Genomic DNA, 22,356 nt, shown 5'->3' with positions numbered 1-22,356 from the left:
CGGCTCCCCCCTGGGTGGGGCGTGAAGGCGCGGGGGCCTGTCGGGTGGGGGGCCGGGCCGGCGGGCGGGGGGTTGTTCGGGCTTGAAGGGGCGGCGGGGTTCGAGGCGGGCTTGGGAGAGTCTCCGGGTCCGCAGAGCGCGCCTACTCTGGTCCCTTGGCCGTCGCCCACGCAGCCTCCATTCCTGGGCCGCCCAGGAATGACCCTGACGACTTGTGTTTACAGCCGGGTTGTGTCGCTGGAAGACAGGGGGCGGGAGGGGCTTGCTGGGGGAGCGATGTCAGGAGAGGGCCGGTCTACGATCCCTGTCCTCTAGGGCCGAGCCTCAGCGCCCTCGTGCCCAGCGGAGCACCCTCCCTGCCATGGTCCCCATGTGGACAGACTCCCAGCACTGCCAGCTGGCCTCCTCTGCCACCCTCCCGTCTCCGCCCAGCAGGGCCTGGTTAGGGAAGAGCTGTGGGATGGGAGTCTCCCCAGTGCCCTCTGGGGGTTTCCTGAACTGCTCTCTTGTAAATAACCCAGGTGAGTGTATGCCTGTCACCTGAGCCCCATCCAGGAGCCTTTTGCAGGTGGACCTGGGTGAGGAGCTCACAGGGCAACGCCCAGGACAGGGGGAGGGCTGGCCCTAGGCCCCAGCACCTGGGTATTCACACCCGTGAGTCTGCACCAAGTCTGCGCTCCTGTCCTGTCCCTCCACTTCCTGTCCCTGGATCTGGCGTGAGGTGAGGGGGTCCGGGCTGGTGTGGTGTGCAGCAGGCAGGTCAGGACAGACCTGGCCCTGGACTCCATTGTCTGGTGGCACGTGTGTGAGCGTAGCAAGTCCGGTGCCAAGGAAGGCAGGGGTTGTGATTGGGCCCCTCTGTCTGCCTGCCTGCCTGCCTGCCTGTCTGTCTGCTTAGCGTCCAGGCCCAGTGAAGGGCTTCTGGCTTTTAAACCCTTGGACGCTATAGAAAGACTGGTCAAACAGGCTCTGAAGCCCAGGGGACCCACTTGCAGGGTGGACTGCGGGGCAGGGAACTCCCACTGGCTCCTTGAGCACTGGACTTGCCCTTTGGAAAAGGCTAAGCCTCCCCTTGACTCCTGGGAGACCAGGGTCCTCCTGTAGTCTGTGCCCTGGGAGAGACAACAGTGTGGGTAGAGGACAGTCTGGTGCCTCCAGCCCTTGAGTGTGAGGCCAGGGCCAAGCCCAAACAGCCAACAGAGTGGGGCCCTGGCTCAGGAGAGAGAAGCCCCTCTCGATTGCCTTCAAGCCCAGGTTGATGTGTGTGTGGAGTCTGAGGCTGGAGACACACCGACAGAGGCCTGGGCTCTGTGGCTTTTGGCCCCTGCAGACACTGAGACAGGAGGGCTGTAAGACCTTCACACAAGGGGGCTGGGAAGCTGGGGCTCCTATCCCAGGGCCTGGGGGGGGAGGTTCTGGTTGGCCACGAGCCAGGTGCGGGCAGTGCAATCTGACAGAGCAGTGATCCCTGAGGCCAGGGATGTCCTGGAACGTCCTTGTGGGGCTTCCAGCATTCACAAAGGACGGTGGGCGTTGCCTCTTGGGCCAGTCTGGCATCACACAGCCCAGGGGGCTCCTCTGAGGGCGTGGATCCTGGCAGGGGGATGAGCTTGACCATCACAAAGCATGTGGACTCAGGTCACCAGCCCTCTTGACTGGGAAGTGGCCCAAATTGGGAAAAGCATGTGAATTGGCCATGTTGCTGCTTGAGCCCCGGGGAGTGAGCACCATGGGTGGGCATTGGAGGGTGGGCCCCAGTTCTGCGCTCTGGATCTGATGACTGACAGCTGTGACTCGGGAAGTGGGGGGTGGGCATAACAATGACCAGCTGGAGCACTTTAACAGAGCCAGGTGGAGACTAGACCATCCAGAAAAGGAGTGAAGCCCCTACCCCCACCCCCTGAGCATCGGGGTCGTGGGGGTGGGGAGTTGTGACCAGGATCCCAGGAGAGCTCATGTCCACTAGGAGACACCTCAGAACCGTCCCACATAGATGTCACTGTTCCTGAGTCAGTGAGACGGAGGGCCTTACGCTATGCCTAAAGGGACCCCCCCCCCCCAGCCCCCGGAGGGCCTCTCCAGCCAATCCTGGCCCATCCCGGTGGTGAGTGATGGCTTTGCTGTACCTCTAAAAGCCCCAACCCAGGCCCTTCGCCACGAGTCCACCTCCTGGGGGCCCACCTCCTGGGAACCCCACATGGACCATGTGGTTTTGAGTCCGTGACCTTTCCAAAGCAGGCCTCTAAGCCTTTCTGCCCATGCACTCCTGGTGGGTTTGAATGACCAGCTTTCTGGTTAGCAGTTGAGCACAGAACACAGACTATTCCTACCACCGAGGGACCAGGACCCAAGTGGAGCCCACTGCCATAGAGTGGAGTGTGACCTGTAGGGCCCTGTAAGGCCTGGTAGGACTGCCTCATCTGGTATCCGAGGCTGTCAGTCCTTATGGAGAGCTTCATCTTTTTCTCACAGAGTGGGTTGGGGGTTTGAACCTTCAAACTATCAGTTAGAAGCCCGGTGCTTAAACACTGAACCACCAGGGCAGGCTTCCTACCTCCCTCCCTCCAATCCAGCCCCTTCGGTTAGGTAGGACCACCACCACTCTGTCTAGAGTGGGATCCCTGCCCCTGGGTCCTCCCTGCCCTTATGAAACCATGAACAGCTAAGAAAGTCGAGGCGGTCTGCTCCAGTACAGAGTTACAGTTCTCGGATACCCATGGGGGCAGTTGCGACTCTGTCCCATGTCAGAGGCCACTGTCAAAGGTGTCCACTTGATGGTGGCCAGTTTGTTTTTCAAGTTGCCTGTGTCACATCCCCTTCTAAATCCATCGGTCTCTGAGTGTCCAGACTCCTTTCTGAGACCCCTGTCTGCCTCTTGGCCCCTCCCTGGACCAGACTGAGGCCTGGCTTTCTCTACCCCAGGACCTTTGCACTGGCTACTGGCTCTGCCTGGTGTCTCCCCTAGCTCTGCCGAGGCTCCATCTGAGTCAGTTCCCCATTGGATGCTCCTTCTCCTGAGACACCCTCTGCTCCTGACCTGGAGTGGCCACCCCAATGTCGCTCATGTGTCCACGTTTATTTTCTGAGCAGCGTTTCCCCGACCCCGAACTCCCTGGAATGGTCTCTGTTCTGAAAGTGTTCAATGACCTGACTTAGTCTGGGGAAAGTGGGCAGGCCAGAGGCAGCCAGGGAGGCCTGTCCACACACTCGGCCACCTCTGTCTTGCTGATTGTCTGCCTGCTCCTGAGTGTTTGGGGGTAGGGGTGGGGGTGATGTTCCATCTCCAAGTACCTGTGCTCAGAGGATGCAGGAGTGGACCACCAACCAGCTTAGCATCATCGTCTTGATACAGGGAGCTTGATCCAGGCTTCCTCACCCCTGCCCCTTGCGCCTGGCCTGGTGCCCGCTGCAGCAGCCTGGGAGGAACAGGGGCTGGTCAGCTCATGCCCTTCAGACCTGGGAGTTACCCCCCCAGGGTCCCCTTCCTTCTGAACTAAGAATGGGCTGTGGGCAGGGTGGGCTGAGCTCAGAAAAATGCCCCCCCCTTTTTTTTTCATTTGTTGATGGAGAAGGGACTAAGGCTGGCTCCATGGTGAGTGAAGGGCAAGCCGAGGCTCAAGATTTGAACACAGTTTGGACCCAAGGCGATAAAAGCCCAGGTGGAGAAACTTTTTCCTGCCAAGGGCCACCTGGAATTTATAACATCAGTCACTGGTCATACTGGCCAGTTTCATTAACCCACCTGCCTGATGGGGCAGGGCTTATGCACTGGGCTGCTAACCCCACAGTCAGCAGTTCAAAGCCATGAGCTGCTCTGTGGAAGAGAGACAAAGTGGTCTCAGAAACCCACAGGGGTGGTTCTACCCTGTCCCATTGGGTGCCTATGAGTCGGAATCAATGGCAGTGAGTTTGAAGTTTGGGGAACTCGTGTGATGGCTCAAACTGCTTTTTTGGGGCAAGACGTGTGATGTGAACTGGGATGGACACAGTTTAAGGGCACAGAAACCACCCATCCCCACCTTCCATGACAGAATGAGGAGAGGTATCATTTGGGGTCCTGCCTCCCCCCTCCCCCAATAATATCTCCGCATAGCAAGGACCTCTGGTAGCCTTGTGCGTCAGGCATCAGGCGGTTTAAACCAACCACCTTCACTCAACGGGAGAAAGGCGAGTCTGTCTGCTCCCGTGGGGACTGTCACTCTTGGAAACGCTGTACAGGGTTGCGGTGAGTTGGAATGACTTGGTGGCTATGGGTGTGGTTCCGTTTGCCATTGCGGATCAGACTCCGCCCACTGGTCGTCCGACACGTGGTCCTGTGGCCACCCCAGGCCACCTTCCCTGGGCCCAGGCCCCCCTCCCCCCCCCCCCCCCCCGTGTTCTGGAAGCACCCTGCAGGGCATTGCTTTGCGGTAAGAGGGTGGCACCTGCTGGGCACCCCGCACCTCAGCCCTGCCCGCTGACCATGGACCGATGCCTGGGGAGTGCAGGAACGTGATTGCCTGTGCGGTTAGGGGATGGGGGGGACGCCTGAGCGAGCCTAAAGGAGAAAGGCCTCTTAGGCCGCCGAGCCAGGGAGTTGAGGCTGCACGGAGGGCTTGCCGCCGCCACGCCTTTGCCCCTTCCCGCCTCAGCTCGTAGACCTGCGGCTACTGGGCGGCGGTGCTGCCTTCTGCGCCGAGCCAGCGGAGACAGCGCGCAGGCCCTGGGAGCGCGGAGGCTTCGTGCCCGTCTATTGGGGTGAATACGGTAGCGTAGCGCGGGGTGGGAAGCGTGACTTAAAGCGGTGGATCCTCTGCCTGGAGTCCCATTGAAAAGGCAGTGGCTGCGGGATTTTAATTGACGCTTCTCTTGGGGTGAGTACCTTCGGGCCCTTTGCCCCTTCCTGCCCTGGCCCCAGGAGTGACTCGGGTCCGCCTCCCTTTCTCCACTGCAGGAGAGACAGACAGGTGGCATGTCCTGAGGCTCCTGCCGCTAGACCAGTAGCTTTGGCTCTGGGTAAGCCAGGGCACTGATAAACGGGATGAACGAACGTCATCCCAGCGGTACCACTAGGGACGGTGCCACCCCACTCCTCAGCGACCCGGCCTCCGGAATCCACGTGCTGTTACTGTCAGGTGCCATGGACTCAGTGCCCACTGGTCACTCACTGCCCTCGAGTGGACACGGGCTCACAGCGACCCTATAGAAGGGGGACTGCCTGCAGCTGAACTGCCCTGTGAGTTTCCGAGACTCACTCTTTAAGCGATAGAAAGCCCCGTCTTCCTCCGGACTGGCAGAGAGAGACCCCATATGTAACAGGCCCCGTTGGCCATCCTGCGCCATCCTCACAATTGTCCTTTGTTTGACCCCATTACTGCAGCCCCTGTGTCAACTCATCTGGCTGACGGCCAGCCTCCGTTTTCCAGAATCGACAGTCAGGTTGGCCGTCAACTTGAATCACAGAATACTCTGGACGGTGCAGGCAAATGGCCTTCGGCGCCCTTTTCCCGAGGCCATGTGCCTTCGTCCTGTCTGTGGGCATTGTGTTGGGCACGCCGGTAAGCAGAGCGGAAGCAACCTGCTGTTAGGGCTTGGTGTCTCCGCAATGTGCTCCCTTCACACTCAGAGGGACTCTGGTGCCAGCTCACAAAGCCCACATCGCACGCCCCTTAGCCGAGCACGGAGCACAGCCAGTGACTGTAACCCGCCTGGGGGTGCTGGCAGGGACTGTCGGCACGGCCCTGCCTGTGGGAACGTCTGCGGTCTCGGAGCTGAGCCCCTAAGAAGGCTGCACAGTAAAGGAGCTCGTAGGTCAGCAGGGCTGAGCACACATTTGTGATGTATAACTAACTACCTACCAAACCAAGCCTCTGCCGTCCTCCACTCCCACCACTCCGGCAGGGATCTGGTTAGTAAGGAAGTCACAACAGAAACCGTGCACACGTTTTCTAGGGAGCCATTATGTTGTCATGCCTCTGGTGTGGCCAGTACCCCCAAACTCTCTAGGGACCCCACTGTGTACCTGTGCGATGCAGGGAGAGCGGTGGAGGGAGTGCTGAACTTGACACCACACTCACTGACTGTCCCAGGTCGCAAAGCCCAGGGGGCCAGCCCCACCTGTCCTCGTGGGGTGGGGGCAACGCGTGGATTTTGGGATCCTGGCAGTGTGGAAAAGTGGGCAGGACCCAGGTCTAGCTCACAAGCTGAGAATAGACTTGAGGTTCACGAGTTACACCAGCTGGTCCATCAGGACCCCCAGGGATCTCAGCACCCATCCTTCCTGTTGGTCCTGGGTGGTGGGGCACCTCCAGAGCCTGGCAGGGAAGGAGCCTGAGGCCAGCAGAGCGACAGGTGGACGAGTGCCTGCCGTCTAACCCAGGCCAGAGATTCCCCACCTGGAGGCCTCATTCCCTCTTCTCCACCAAGAAGTGGCAGCCAGTGGGCTCCCCAGCAGGACAGGACAGGGCACGGTCCTCCCTACCTGGCATGCCTTCAAGCCTATTCTGGGTGGGGCTGGGGAGGGGGGCCTAGATTTCGGTCCCCTCCCCTCTGAGGAGGTCTGCAGGGGCTCTATGATGAGAAGGCAGGCCCCCAGGACCCCCAAAGGACAGGGTCTGTGTGCTGCCTCTCTGTCCCCTGCTAGCCAGCAAGCCACATCCTGCTTCTGTTGGCTCCGGGTTGTCTTTTTACCTGAGGCCTGGCTCCTTCGGCAATGTGATCGGTCTGTGTCCTGGTGGTCTGGGGTGAGTGTGGATCCTGAGTGTCCTGGTGGTCTGGGGTGAGTGTGGATCCTGAGTGTCCTGGTGGTCTGGGGTGAGTGTGGACCCTGAGTGGTGGCGGGCCAGGGCTCAGTTGCCAGCAAGTCTGGTGTAGCCTTTGAACTTTGGTGTTCCCATCAGAGAACGAGGTCCCTGCTGAGGCTGTGTACTCACAGAGCTTATGCCAGGGGGAGGGGGTGGTTTGGTCTCTACCTCTTGGGCTGGGGAGGCCCACCTCCTGCTGATTAATTAGCACTCATGATGGATCTAAGCCAAGCAACACAAACCACAGACTGGATCTTGGTTTCCCCCTTGGGCTGGGCTTGCTGCAGGTTTATTTAAAAGCCCACCAGCCTGAGTCAGGTATCCTTGTCCCTGTCTTGGCTGCCCTTTCCACCACCCCCCACCCCACCCCCCAGATCTTACTGGCAGCACTCCTCCTCCCATCCTGAGACCCTTACTACTTGAGGACAGATGGCCCATAAATCAACCCAGGCTGGCTTCCCGGTGGTGGTGCTGCTGTACAACATGGGCATGTTCTGTTCCTGGCCCTTCCCTCTCCAAATGGCCTCAGCATCACACACAGGGCAGGATGGCCCAGCAGCCAAATTTTCACTCACCACTCTGGAGACCAGGGTGCAACCCCCCGGCCTATGTGCCTCTGGTAGTCAGAGGAGGCTGTGCCACGCTAGACTTGCTGGATGGGGTTCGACCCTGGAGCTTTCAGAACAAGACAGACTAGGAAGAAATGTCTGGCTATTTGCTTTTGAAAAGCAGCTGTGGTAAGCCCTGCCAACCACGGTGGGGGTGCCCCCCCCCCTGGACTGGGAAGGATTTGGCTTCACTGAGCATGGGGCTGTTCTCCGGAGCTGGGCGGGGTAACTCTGTGGCAGGCCAGGACAAGCAGAGCAGACTGCACACCACTGCCACGCTCAGCTGTGTGTAAACAAACGCATCACCTCTTGTTTCCATTCCTGCCCAGGGACTTTCTGGCTCTTTCCATGCAGTCCCTGGATCCTGTCTTGTGTTCCTAGCACCATGGCCGGCACATTCACAGGGCATCTCCAGGGGGGTTGCATGAGAGCAGGGTTCTGGGATCTAGCACATGCCCCCTGAGCGAGGTGCACAGAGCGGAGCTGCTGTGAGCAGCAGCATCATGGAGAGCTGAGGTTCTTCCAAGGGCCTCCAGCTCCCTGGGGACAACAGTGGGCAGCAGCCGGGGTGGGCCGAGGTCTCAGTGCCGGCTGGGGACAGGGCCAGCTTTCTTCCTAAACCTTCCATAGGGCTTGAGGTCCAAAGTTTTTCTCGGGGGTCCTGGGGTCTCTTGGGGATCTGTTGGTTGTGTTCTTTAAAGATGATCAGACAGGCTTGAACCTAAAACCAGCAAGTGAAGGAGAGGCTAGGGGCTAGATCTGGTTGAGAAGGGGCACCCTTGGGGCTTGTGGGTCCAGGGTGACTATACACCCATACAGGCAAGTCATCTGGAAGCAGAACTCATCTGCCAACAGCTGCCCCGGGCCCTGTGTCCTGCCAGCTAGGCCCCTAGGTTGAGTGTCCAGAGTCCATGAACTAGCCAGGCCAGCTTCCGGGGCTCAGGTCCATGCCGGGAGTGTCCACAGGAAGTGGCCAGGTGCCCTGCTTCAGAGCTGAGGGCTTCTGGGCATCTCCATCTCCTGGGGAAGCTCAAGTGGATGGCTGGGACATTTGCTTTCTTTGCCACCTGGAGGTCAAGGTCCCGGCCATGCTGGTCCTCCTGGTCAGGATCTCAGGGTCCCCTTTGGCTCATGGACCATCCTTGGCCTCTGTTGGTGCCCACACCAAACCTCTGGTGTCCACTCGCTTCAAACCCGGGGTGAACCCTCTGGCCATGGAGAAGAACTGCCCCAGGGCTTTCTGGGTATCCCTCTTCTTGGAGGCAAGCCCCAGCCTTTCTTCAAGGGCACCTCTGGGGCTTTCCAACCACGAATGGGGGCTGGGGGCGGGGGTCAGCTTCGGCAGAGCAATTGCACGCCATCCCAACAGTCATTCTTCACGAATGGCACCCACCACACAGGGGACCAATTCGTAAAACCTGCGAATGCTGGAACCCGGGTGGGGCAGAAACCTGCCAGAGAAGGAAAAAGCTGGTCCTCTCCCCTCCATCAGGTGACTGGAAAGGGCTCAGACCACTCCCATTATTGTTCCTGAGGGGTTTATCTGTCCTGGACTCTGTGTGGAGAGCTCTTATCTGTACCAGTGTACATGCTCTGATCTAGCCGATTTGTAAGGTACAGCTGGCGTCATGATAGTGGGGGAGGAGGAAGCATTACAGAGCTAGAAGAATGTTGTGTGTTTTGTGGGTGCTGTGCTGCACCCTGGAGACTGTAACTCTTTATGAAAGCAGAAAGCCTCCTTTCTTTCCTGCCGAGTAGGCTGGTGGTTTTGAACTGCTGACCTTGCCGTGAGCAGCCCAACATGTAGCCACTATGCCACCAGGGCTCCCCCTCCCCCAGTGCTGTCCTATAAAAGAAGAGACATAGGGACATGGAGGTGGCAGCCGTTGGGGCATGATGGTGTACTGAAAGCCTGGGGACAAGGCAGGTTGGACCATGAGGTTCCTCCCTGGGTGACCAGGGCCATCATGTTCTACGGATGCCCTGACCTCAGCACCCAGCCTGCATACCCACACTGTAACCACTTCTCTTCCTGCAAGCCACCCTCATGACCACAGCCATGGGACACTGGGCAGGGAGGCTCTGGGACCCCCAACCTGTGCCCTCTTGCCCACAACCCCAGAAGGCTGGCCTGTGGGCATACTCATTGCCCCAGCTTCTTCAGAGGCCTGGCACCTTCTGCAGAGCCAGCTGGGTCCTCGCTGTGGGCATCATCTGGCTGGATACTGCTGGGGGGCCGGGGGGGATGGGGAGAGAGGGGCTCTGGGTGGGTTTAGCTGCAGGGGGCAGTGGAGCAGGGGAGAAGGATCCTGCCCGATTCCTCCAGCTGTCCCTAAATAGAGTCTCTGTCCTCTGGGCACAGTGGAGGACAGCACACACAGCCAGCCAAGGCAGCCAGCCACCCCTCCCTGCGGCTGCCTGAGACTCTGAGCCCGGCCAGTTCACGGCCCCCAGGCCGGCCTTGCAGTAGGCTCATCATTGCAGGCTTCTGGAGGGCCCTGGGGAGAAGCACAGGTGAGCCACTGTCCTCCGAGAGCTCGTGATGTATAAACTGTGTCTGTGTGTCAGTTTATTTTTAATCTCAGACACGCAGAGAACACTCTATTGATCTGGGGTGAGCCCGGCTCCCTGCATGGTGGGCATTCGTCACTTGCCAGCCAGAGCCCAGAGCCTGGAGCCGGAACCCGGACCCGCCCACCTCTGGCATGGCCGGCCCCAGCCAAGGGGCTGGCGTCATGGTCACACTCCCTGCTTGGGCCAGCTGCCTACCTGAGCCAGACGGCCCCAGGGGAACATGGGCCCTGGTGACCCACAAAGAGTCTCCCAGACTGGGGCAGGAGGCTGCTGGCACAGCTGTGAGGGCTGGTCGGAGGTTCACACCCACCCAGCTGCGCAGAGGGAGAGAGGCCTGACCACCCACCCCCTCTGCGATAGTTTATTGTGCCAGCCAGGCTAGAAAATCCACAGGGGGGATCTGCTCTCTCGGGGCATCTCCAGAGCCAGCATCCACTCAGCAGCAGTGGTGGAAACGGCAAATGCTTTGTTAGCTGTATTGCTAACAAACTTGCACCCCCATTGTCCGCATAGGAGCCCCATGGAGCAGGGGCTACACATTGGCCTGTTAACCTCCAGGTGAGCAGGCCCTGAGCCACCCAAGAGCCAGGTGGCTGGGCAGCAGGGGAGCGGCTCCACGGTCTCCCCCAGAACCCCAAAACCACGTTGCACTTGCTTACATAACCTTCCATGTGTCAAGGTTTTTCTATCAAAACTACAGGAGCTGGAATTTGTGTGCTAACACTGCATTGTGGGGTGGGAGGTGGGGGGCGCCAACCCAGCTAACTGGCTACCCTCAATTACAGCTCCCCACTGGGGCGTGGCCCCCCTCCCCAGCCCCTGTCTCCCTCCATCCCTGAGTTCTCCATTGCCCTGCCTTCTTCTGGACCCCTGTGTTAGGCCAGGTCGACTAGAGAAAGAAATTCATACTCAAGTGTATAAGAAAGAACTTTATGTACAAGAGCAATTGAATATTAAGAAAACATCCCAGCCCAGTCCAGATCAAGTCCATAAGTCTAATATTAGCCTATATATCCGATATCAATCTATAAATTCCTCTTCAGACTCACACAGTACATGCAATGACGCCAAATGCAGGAAGATCACAGGCCAGTGAGTGGAAAGTCTTGTGGATCCAGTGGCGGTGGAAGCATTTCAGAGCTGGCATGGGTCTCCACATGGCTCCTCCAGCTCCCAGGGCTCTGGGGTAGCTCCATGTGTCTTATCAACAGGAATGTCTCATAGGGAGTGAGCATGTGTCCTGCCTCCAGCAAGCTATGTATCTCCTTAGCGCCTCCAAATGAGGCCACCAAGCTGTGACCTGATTGACAGGCTAAACTCCCTCTACCCATTGACTCTTTTGTTTGTTTTTTAAATCATTTTATTAGGGACTCATACAACTCTTATCACAATCCATCCATACATCAATTATATAAAGCACATTTGTGCATTCATTGCCCTCATCATTCTCAAAACATTTGCTCTCCACTTAAGCCCCTGGCATCAGCTCCTCATTTTTCCCTTTCCTCCCTGCTCCCCCTCCCTCATGAACCCTTGGTAATTTATAAATTATTTTTTCATATCTTGCCCTGTCCAATGTCTCCCTTCACCCACTTTTCTGTTGTCCGTCCCCCAGGGAGGAGGTCACATGTAGCTCCTTGTAATCGGTTTCTTCTTTCCAACTCACTCTCTACCCTCCCAGTATCGCCACTCACACCACTGGTCCTGAAGAGATCATCCACCCTGGATTCCCTGTTTCCAGTTCCTATCTGTACCAGTGTACATCCTCTGGTTTAGCCAGACTTGCAAGGTAGAATTTGGATTATGGTAGTTGGGGCGAGGAAGCATTTAGGAACTAGAGGAAAGTTGTATTTTTCATCGGTGCTACATCGCACCCTGACTGACTCATCTCCTCCCCTAGACCCCTCTGCAAGGGGATCTCCAGTGACTGACAAATGGGCTTTGGGTCTCCTCTCTGCACTCCCCCCCCCCATTCACTATGGTAAGATTGTTTTGTTCTGATGATGCCTTATACCTGATCCCTTTGACACCTCGTGATCACACAGGCTGGTGTGCTTCTTCCATGTGGGCTTTGTTGCTTCTGAGCTAGATGGCTGCTTGTTTACCTTCAAGCCTTCAAGACCCCAGGCACTATATCTTTGATAACCGGGCACCATCAGCTTTCTTCACCCATTCGCTCTTACTTCTCAAATTGACAACAGGTGATGTAACTATCACAACCTCTTCCTGCCTCTGAGCTTGCTCCGTGGGCAAACCCCGTGCACCTGATCACCCTTGAGTTTAATTTGTGCGGGTTTTTTAATTTCATCAAGTGATGGAAGCCCCGGTGAGGTGATGGGTGGAGATGTGCTAGAGTGCTAAGTGCAAGGTCGGTGGTTTAAACCCACCAGCTTCTCCGAGGGAGGACGAGGAGGCCCTGCTCCCGAGAAGAGTCACAGCCTCAGAGACCCACAGGGCCAGTTATGCGCCGTCCCACAGGGTCGCTCTGCATGGGCATTGGCTGGTGGTCGGGAGTCTGGCTTGATTTGGGTTCAGGAAGTCATTGCCTAGGACCCACCTGGCCCCACGGAGGTCATCTCAGGATTTGGACTGAAGTACCCAGGTGTGAGAAGAAGCCGAGGACTGCTCTCCACGGTTGTGCGTTGGAGATCAGCGGACTTTGGTTTGAATCCCTTGCATTTGAAGTTGCTTCTTTAGAATGTTGACAAGCAAGGATGTAACTTTGAGGGCTAACGTGCCCCTGATCCACACCCTGGTATTTTCAGTCACCTCACATGCATGTGGAGGCAGGGCGCTGAATGAAAATGAAGAAGGCCAAAGGACAGTCACTGCGTTGGAATGGTGGTGCCGGGGAAGAATTTTGACCGCACAGCGAACAAATCCATCTGCGAACAAGCACCATCAGAGCGCCCCTTGGAAGCAAGGACGGTGAGACTTGGCCTCACGCACTTCGGACGTGTGGTCAGGAGGGGCCAGTCCTTGGAGGAGGACATCATGCTGGTAAAGTGGAGGGGCACCGTGGCAGCAACCGTGGGCTCAGACATAAGAACAACAGTGAGGCTGACGCAGGACCAGGCAGTGTTTTGTTCTGTTGTGCATGGGCTCGCTCTGAGTCAGAACCGACTGGACAACACCTAACAACAACAAGAACACAGATCATTGGACTCCCGTGTCCTTGCTTTGCGGTATGTCTTGGTGCTCGGGAACGGCTTTGCCTTGGTGAGTGGGAGTTACTGAAGCTGGTCCCTGCCCCAGACTTCATTGCTTTCCTGAACACTTTAGCTTGTGTGGGTGGGTATCCCGTATGCGTGGGTCCAGAAAGCTTTCCTGTAGATGTGCATGTGTGTATATGTATGTATGTGTGTGTGCGTGTGTTTTCTTTTTCTCAGCAGTTCTTTAGAATCCATACCATTGGCTCAATTGCTGATACATAATTGGAATTGCCAAGTGTCTCGCAGAGGGTACTTGAATTGTTTCTTGACGGTCTGGAGCTGCTGTCTCAGGAATGGACCGGAGGCATATGTGGACTTAGATAGCCCCGGGGGTGTCGTGGTTATGCGTTGGCCTGCAATCCGCATGGTTGGCAGTTTGAAACCACCTGAAGCTGCATGGAAGAAAGACTGGGCTTTCTACTCCCGTCCACAATTACAGTCTCAGAAACCCATGGGAGGGGGTAAGGGGGTGTCTCTGTGTCAGCAGTGAATCCATGGCACGAGTTTGGGGGGTATTTTTAGCTGTACAAATGGATTTTGGCCTCCACTTGATCTAATCTAAGAGCAGTTAGTTCTGGAGAGGTGGCCCTGCTGAGTATTTTCCCTGAGGGTGTAGGCTCTTCGGCAAAGTGGTGAGGGGTCACATGGTGATAGACTACCAGGAAGAGTGGCTCCTGGGCTCTCAAAGGCTTGTTTGGAAGCGAGCGGCCATCTGGGTGACATGTCCGCCGAGTCCACATCGGAAGGAGCACACCAGCCCGTGTGACCCAAGGACTCTGTCGATGTTAGGATCCAGGATCAGAGGAGGGCATTGCGCTGGAGCTTGGATTCTGAGCACCTGGTTTGCAGATGGCTGTGGATGACGGTGACGGCTCAGGTCCATGTGAAGAGTCCCCGTGGGGGCTGGGCCTCCACTGGACTCCTGGTCCAGCTGACCAGGGCTTCCTCTCCGTGCACTGGAGGGTGGAGTGCTGCGGACATGGTTGGGTTAAAAGGTAATGTGCTGTCGTTTGTTATTGCCCTTGACTTGCCTTGGGTTTGCTCTGCTTTCTGTTATCTTCTGCATTCTCTTATATGGGGTGTGTCTGGGTTTCGTATTGTTTTGTTGCCCGTGTTGAGGGTTTTTTGTATCATTTTCTTTATATGAAATGCAGGCCAAGCACACCGTAGGGTCAGTAAGTAGATTCATCGCCCCTTAGGGTTGTGGAGAAGGCGTGCTGGTTGTGCGTTAGGGTGGCTAACTACAAGGTCAAGAGCTGCTCTCCGGAACAAAGAGGGGGCTCTCCGCCCCTGTAAACAGTTACAGCCTCAGAAACCCACAGGGACAGTCCTACCCTGTCCTGGAGTCAGACAGGACTCTGTGGCACTGAGTTTTGGTTTTTTAGCAGGGTTATAGCAGATGAAGTTAGGGGATAGTGGGGAGCTAATAATAATGGGTACAAGGATGAAGGAAACGTTCAACAGTTGATTATGATAATTGAAATACTGAAACCATTGAACTGTGTGGCACATGAATCATATGCCAATATAAATAAATATAAAGAAGAAAATCAAAAGTTCGTGCCAGCGCTGTCATCTGTATATTCCTTAAATGAAAGAGCGTCCGGGTTCCTTCTTGTGGGGTCTCCTCCGTCAACTTCTGACCTTGCCCTGGGGTCGCAGGCATACCTACTCCATACCTAAGCATACCGCAGGGCCACTTCGAGGCCACCCACGCCCCCTAACCTCCATCCCAACGCCCATTTCATCCTCAGTGTGACTTTGAAGACACTTGGGCCTGAGGGACGCCCTGTGGGTGATGAGAGACAGGGAAATAAACCACAAAACCCGAGGAAGCCCGGTCCAGGAAGGCTGGGGGTGGGGCCGAGGGGGGTTGGGGCGGGGCCGGATGGCTTGCTTTTTGACCTGGGTGGTAGGAGCCCTGGTAGCGTAATTGGTCACGTGTTGGGCTGTGATCTTCAAGGTCAGCAGTTCAAAACCAGCCCCTGCAGCTCTGAGGCTTCCGTGTGTTCTGCTCTGAGCGTTTTGCACGGGACGGTATCCTATAGTGGCCCGCACGGTTCTTACTGGGCGATTTTCAGCAATTGGTTGCCAGCCCTTGCTTGCTAGTCTGTCTTATTCTGCAAGTTCTTCTAAAAGCTGCCCACAAGGGATGGCCTTGCTGGTATTCGAAATACTGGTGGCTTAGTATCCACCGTGGTCCGGTGAATGAAGCTAACACTAAAGGTCAGCAGTTCGAACCCTCCAGCCACTCCACCGGAGAAAGGCGAGGCTCTCTGGTCCCATAAAGACGCACAGTCTCGGAAACCCACAGACACGGCTCTGCCCTGCCCTGCCCTGTGGGGTCGCTGTGAGTCGGAATCGGCTCGGTGGCGGTGAGTTTGGTATGGGGTTTGGGGCAGCCTTGCTGATCTCCCGGTGAGGAATTGTATGGGCCAGTCCATTACCTCGGACTGTGTTTGGGGGGGGGGGGGGAATCGAGAGCCCTGTGGCTGAAAGTGGGTGCTCCACGTGGTGCCATCAGAGTGCAAAGAACCGTGGACAGGTCCCTGCTGGCAGAGGACCCCCATCTGGTGGTGCAGCCATTCAGCACTCGACTGCTAACCAAAAGGGCAGCAGTTCGCAGGCACCAGCTGCTGTGTGGGGGAAAGGTGTGACGGTCCGCTTCTGCAGAAATGACCGCCGTGGAGACCCTCTGGGGCTGTCTTGTTAGGTGCCATCGAGCGGGCTCCGACCCATAGCGACCCCATGCACAGCAGAAGGAAACCCGCCCGCCCTGCGCCACCCTCGCCACTGTCCCTGAGCCCGAGCCCGTTCGTAGCAGCCACGGTGCCCCGTCCATCTCCTGGACAGCCTTCCTCCTTTCCCCTACCCGTCTCCTTTACCAAACATGGTTGCAGAGACAGGTTTAAACTGGTTTTGCAGGCAGGAACCAGGCCTGTATGGACCCTGGTGGTCATTGTGGTGTGGTGGGGTGCGGGTGGGGGTGTCAATTCTGCGCCCTAAGGACCGGATGTGCAACAATGAAGCCCCGCTCGGCCTGCACTATCCTCCCGACTGTTATGTGCAAGCCTGGGGCTGCAGCCACGGTGCCCGTCTGTCTCCTGGAGGCATTCCTCTTTGTCGCTGCCCCTCCACTGTACCGAGCACCATGTCTTTCCCTAGGGACATCTTCCCTGATGTCTCTCCTGATCGCCTGTCTTCCTGGGTACATGCCGGCTTTGCATTCTTCAGGAACTGACAATGTTCCCTTGCTCTCCGTGAGAGTTTAGGGGCCGCTGGCTTGAAGCAGGCAGCTGGTTCCTTCTCTGCAGTCCATTCATAGTCTGGAAGCTCCCCGAAGTCTGTTTACTTTGGGGGACCCTGCTGGTATTGGGAACCCCAGGGATATAGCTCCCAGCGTCATAGCAGCACACAGGCGGCCGCAGTGAGACACACACGGACGGACACGTGGCGAGGGGCCATGGTAGTAATATGACTTGATTCACTCTCATCTGGGGCCCTCCTCGCTAGGGTCTTGTAACACCCACAAAATGATTGGGTGGAGCATGCCAGTAAGGGGCGTGGAGCACTTTGGGGGACTGGACAGTTTGCTACCATCAGTAAGAGATGCAGAACCCTGGTGGGAGTGGCCCCCTGCAAATAAGAGGTGTGTGGGCCCCGGGGATTGGTTCCTTTCATCCTGCTGCTAAGCTTAGAAGCGGCCCCTGAGACAGGGACAGGCGAGCAGGGCCTCTATGTCCTGTGCGTTGGGACTCCCCACCTCCCATGAAGGTTTCCTGCCAGCCTGGCCACGTTGGATGTGCTGTGGGCCCTCCTGGGGCTCCAGGTCCCTCTCCCTGGCCCTCGGCCCCTGGGACGAGGCCCTGGGCAGCCCAAGACTGATTGCATCAGGTGTGTTTACCTGGGAACCCACAACACTTCCTGGAAAAAGTTAGCTTAGCAAAAGAAATGGAAAATTGTGTTGCCCTCACCCCCTGGGGTTTGGTGCAAGGCTGCATACCCAAGCCATCGGGCCATCCTGGAGGAGGTGGTCTTAGAGAGGATGACCACCCTGCCTCCTGAGCCTCTGCTGTGTCCCTGGCCTGAGAAGAGACCCTCCAAGTGACACTGTTGGCTCGAGCAGGAGCTGTGGCCAAACGGAGATAGCTGGGACCCACCTGAGATGTTGGGGGTGGTAGGATAGTTCAGGTATGAGGTCAGGGTGGGGGGCTGGGCAGATACTTGGATGACACGATGGGGACACAGCAAGGGAGGCTCGGCTGGGACCCAAGGACCAGTCTCCTCAATCCCACGGGCCTGTCGCCATCTGCGTCTCAAGTGCTGTGTGTCATCGGGTGGCCTTCCTCGGGTCAGCTCTGACCACCGGGGGCCATGGAGAGCAGCAGCACCTCCCTGGCCCTGTGGCCACCTCAGGATGGCTGGTTGAGCCACACATCCCAGGGAGTCTCCTGCATGTGCGCTGACCCTTTACTTGGCCAAGCGAGAGGACCTTTTCCTGATAACCTGCCCCAAGGCCTGCCATCCTTGTGTGTAAGGAACATTGTGGTGAGGGTGCATAAGGTCACAATGAGGTCATCTGATACCGTGAGCCCCCGAAGCAGGAGCCCTAGGCCCGCAGTGGGCTACACGTTGAGCCACTAACCGTGAGAGGTCAGCAGTTTGAAACCACCAGCCACTCAGCAGGAGAAAGACAAGGCTCTCTACTCTCATGATGATTTAGAGCCTCCGAAACCCACAGGGGCAGGTCCGCCCCGCCCCACAGGGGCTGTGGGTTGGCATCAGTGCTGAGGGAGCGTCCCTGTCCCTGGTGGCACCTTTTCCTGGCTGTTTTCCTTTGAGAATGCTGAGCCTTATTTGGAAAGTGCAGTTGTAGGCCTGGCTCCAATGCTGGCAGCCATGTCCCCAGTATTTCAAACACCCGCAGGGCCACTCAGGTGGCCAGGCTACAGTTTCCAGGCCCAAACAGACTAGGGAGAAATGCCTGGCTTTCTGCTTCTGCAAAGTGACCAGTGGAGACCCCGTGGACCACAGCAGGGTCCCCCAGCTGGAAGGTGCTCGCAGGAACATCAGCCTCAGCCCGGGCCTTGAGCAGGGCGCCAGCTGTGACGAGGGTGCTGGGCCACTCAGTGGGTGGTCCTGTCTTTCATGGGGCAGCCAGAGGGGTCAGGGACAGTACCAAAGACCACCAGCTCTGGCCCGGTGGTCAGGGATGGAGATGGGATGACAGCTCTGTCCTCATGTGTCTAATGGGTGGGTGGGAAGGACACTGGTCTCCCAGGATCTGCGCCAAACCCTGCAGGTGCTGGCTGGGTGCTCGGCTGAGGGGGACTTTCCAGACACAGATGCCCCAACTGGGCTGGGTCCAAAGACCCAAGAGACCCCTCTGGACTGTGGGGAGGGTCTGGTGCTGTTCTCACCTCTCAAAGGATTGATAGGGAATCTCACCAGCTGAGAAGGCCTGGCCGAGTGACTGATGGACATCCTCAGACCCCGGCCACGTCCTGGCTTCTCTGCCCTGGGCCAGGTGGGCTGCAGTTATCTGGAGGCAGGGGGCATTCCCCATGACCAACCCACATGGGAGGCACCAGGCCCTCTGCCACATGGCCACGTCCAGTGACCTCTACCTTCCCCCACCAAAGCCCTCCCCCCTCCCCCCGCCGTCCTGGAGGCCCAGGCTCTCTGGGGCCTTGAAGGTGATGTCATGGGGGCAGGGAAGGCAGACCTAGATCTGGGTCTGCTGCCTGACACCCCATAACATTACAGAGGGTGCCCCCCTCCCCAGGCTCCTTGAGCAGAGGTGACAGCCAGAAAGGAGGCCGACACGGCATGAGCTTGTCCCTGGGCCACATGTGACCCTGACTGGAGCGTGTGTGGCGTGTGAAGAGGGCCTGTGTCTGCCTTCAGGCCTGGATCCTGACCCCAGCTGCCCCTGCCTGTCTGGCCATGGCATCACCCTCCCCCACCCGGCCTTGTGGGATGCTTCTCAGTGATGCTTTATGGTCTGTAAATGTGGTCAGAGATGGGGTGTTTGTCGCTAGGTGCCATCGAGGGGTCCCAACCACAGCGACTCCACGTATAAGGCCCCGTCCTGCGCCGAACTCACTGTTCTGTCTGAGCCCGCGGCGGCAGCCACCAAGTCCGTCCATCTCCTTGAGGGCCTGCCTCTCTGGCACTGCCCCTCTGCTTCACCAAGCATGACGTCCTCCTCCTGGACCCATCTCTCCTGACAGCGGGTCCAAAGTACGTCGGACCGGACGGATCTGTTTGTTCTTCTGGTGGTCCACGGCACGCTCGATCGTCTTCGCCGACACCACCGCTCCAGTGCATGGAGTCGCCTTTCCTGTGATTGAAATACCCCGCCTCCACTGCGAATGTTCCCCACACCCTGTAAACACAGCTCAGTGCCCGCCCTGCCCCACCCCACCCCACAGCACGCACCACCCCCCCCTCCCGAGCCCCAGGCCCAGGCCCCAGGGAACACTGGTCTCTCTCACCGGCCTCTTTGGACGTCTCACTTACCCGGGTGACAGGGACAGGTCAGGTGTCTGGCTGCTTGGGCTCAGCATCCCCACCTCCACCTGGGGGTGGGCCAGACTCGTTTTTCTGTGTGGCTGTGTGATTTGTGCGTCCAGGGGCGAACAACTGTGTGGAAACCATTTCCTGCTGCTGGCCACTCGGTGGGTGAAGGCAGCTAAGAAGAGCCTTGTAGTGGACAGTGGCTGCAGCCACCCTGCGTGTTTCCCTGGGGACTCGGTGCATCCTGTTTCAACCTTATCCCCAAAGGGTAGGGGACAGGTATGCCTCGTTGGACCACGTCTCCCCATCCTGCGCTTCTGTTTTTTACAAAGTGAATGGGTGGGGCGACCCTGCCTGGAGCCAGCAGTCTGTGCCTGCTTTGTGGCTCTGTCCCCTCGGGGTCATTCCCTCAAGGTGTCACGTGTTTCCCCCACGCTGTTGCACGCTTAGGGGTCCTGGTGGAGCTGTGGTCCTGCAGGGGGCTGTGATCCACCGGTCACTCCTCAGGAGAAAGGCAGCTGACCGACTGTTCCCACCTGCCATGGCCAAGCCCTCGCCCCCTGGCTCCCCCTCCTCCACTTGGTGCGGAATCACCGTCTCACAAGGGATGCGCTCCCCCACCCCCACCCTGGGATCCCAGAACCCTACAGGCTCTGAGAGTGGCTGGCTTCATCCTGGCCATCAAAAGTGACCCACAGGCTTTGTCCTAGTCACCTAAAGTGACCCATGGGTGAAGGAGTCTTCTTCTTTCAACCATTTTCTCGGGGCTCTTCCAGCTCTTACCGCCTCCCTGCATCCCTCCATGGTGTCAGGGATATCTGCACACATGTTGTCATCATCCTTTGAGAGAGGGTCTTCTTTCCCACCGGCCTGTCGCTTTCCCCCAGTTAGTGTCTGTGTTGGGCAAGGGCAGCCAGCGGGGGCCCTGTAACTGGTGCCAGGCGGTGTGAGGCCTGCTGCTGGAGAGGGGCTGGCTCAGTGTTCCCTAAGGCCTTGGGACCTAGGTCCTACTGCCCTGGACCTGATATCCACCCAGAGCTCCAGGTGCCACTTCTGATCCACATCCCCTGCAGACCCAGATGCAGACCCAGACCATTGTGAGATCGCATCGGCAGCCTGGTGGGCACGGCGGGCCAGGCCTGCTGGAGGGACCACAGAGGAGACCACATCTCCCACCCCCCTACAGGGCCAGCTTCCTAGAACTGGCAAAGGGGGCATGGTCTGGTCCAGAGATGTGGGGAGGGTGGAGGCCAGTCTACTGATGGCTGGCTGCAGGGCTTGAGACAGAGCTCTGGCCACCGGGCCTCCACTGACCCTCCTGAAGGTCAGTCCTCCCCTAGCCCTGCCTCAGCCATCTCTGAGTCTGGAGAAGACTCAGCTGATCATGTCCCCCAACCTGAGGGCTCGCTTTCCAGACCTTTAACTCGGGCGGTGGTCTCCCTCACGGGCATTGGGCAAGCCACAGCCGAACCAACACAGCAAGTCTAGGATGACCGCCTTGGGCCTGAGCACCAGCCTGGACCTGTTGGGTGGACATTGGGGGTCCCCAGGGCCCTGTTCCCAAGGGCTGTCTGTGCAGCCTGGGTTGAGCACTAAGTAGTCGGCTCAACCCTGGGCCACAGCCTGGCATGCTGCTCTGGTATATGGGGATGACTCAGAGTTGTTGGGGGCCCCTGTGCTCGCCTGCTGGGGAACCCCAGCAAGCTTTGGGGGCTGTGTGCCACAGGGAGAGTGTGAGACACCACATGGTGCCCAGTGGCCTTTCCTCACTGCTGTCCCCGCACCTCCAGCCACCGGCCACCACCAGGGACATGCATGCAGGGTCTGCCTCCTTGGGTCCTCGCATCCCCCCCACTGTTTGGTGGGGAGGTCACGTTGGGCAAACTGCTGAAAGGCAGCTCCCGGGTGGGCGGGACTGGGGGCACCAACCCACTCACCAGGTCACCAGTGACCTTGAGATCAGACAGTTCGACCCCTCCCTGGAGCTGAACAGATCATCTGGGACACTCGGGCCGGTGGGACCTGGCAGAGACATGCTGGAGCCATGCCCACTGTCACCAGGGCCACCTGGGGCCATGCCCACCATGTCGTGCTATGTACTGGGGTTGCAGTGGGTAGTGGGTGCAGGGAACTCGGGAAGCCACAGAACAGGACTGGACCCAGGAGGTCAGACATGGCAGAGCCGGGTGGAGTTGAGGTCCCAGTAGAGGAGGAGCTAGCCAGCACCACACACCTGGCCATATGGCAGTGGGGGCCAGCAGTGACCACATGGATGTGCCCCGCCCACCTAACCCTGACAGCCAAGCCTAGTGGCAGGCAGATAAAGACGTGGGGGTTGGAAATGGACTCAGGCGGGTCTGGAGTTGGGTGGAGCTCGGATCATGTGGGGAGAGGGAGGGGCTGGCCACCCCAGCGAGTGACCTTTCCGCTTGTGCAGCATTTGAGAAGGACCAGCCTTCTGTGGGTGACTGCATTCCGGGGCGTAACTGAGCTTGGTATGTCTGGGGACACAAAGACGGCCCGTGTGTCTGGGATCGAGTGGGCAAGGATGGTTGGGGGAGCAGGCGCGAGGGGGCTGGCAGGGGCTGTGGCGAGCACAGCTGCATGGAGCAGAGCGGCCACTACCGCCCCCCACCCCTCAGCGGAGCCCGTGTGTAAGAG

General features: G+C 58.1%; 1 protein-coding gene across 2 annotated transcripts in view; it reads left to right on the top strand.

Annotated features, from left to right (window-relative positions):
• Positions 1-22,356, top strand: part of OSBPL5 (oxysterol binding protein like 5) — a 55,772-nt gene that overhangs the window by 330 nt on the left and 33,086 nt on the right. The gene's annotated exons all lie outside the window — the stretch shown is intronic.

This window comes from Tenrec ecaudatus, chromosome 4, assembly GCF_050624435.1.
Source record: "Tenrec ecaudatus isolate mTenEca1 chromosome 4, mTenEca1.hap1, whole genome shotgun sequence".
In the NCBI taxonomy this organism is placed as follows: domain Eukaryota; kingdom Metazoa; phylum Chordata; class Mammalia; order Afrosoricida; family Tenrecidae; genus Tenrec; species Tenrec ecaudatus.
The sequence above is the reverse complement of the archived record's forward strand: the minus strand, read 5'-3'. Positions and strand labels throughout refer to the sequence as shown.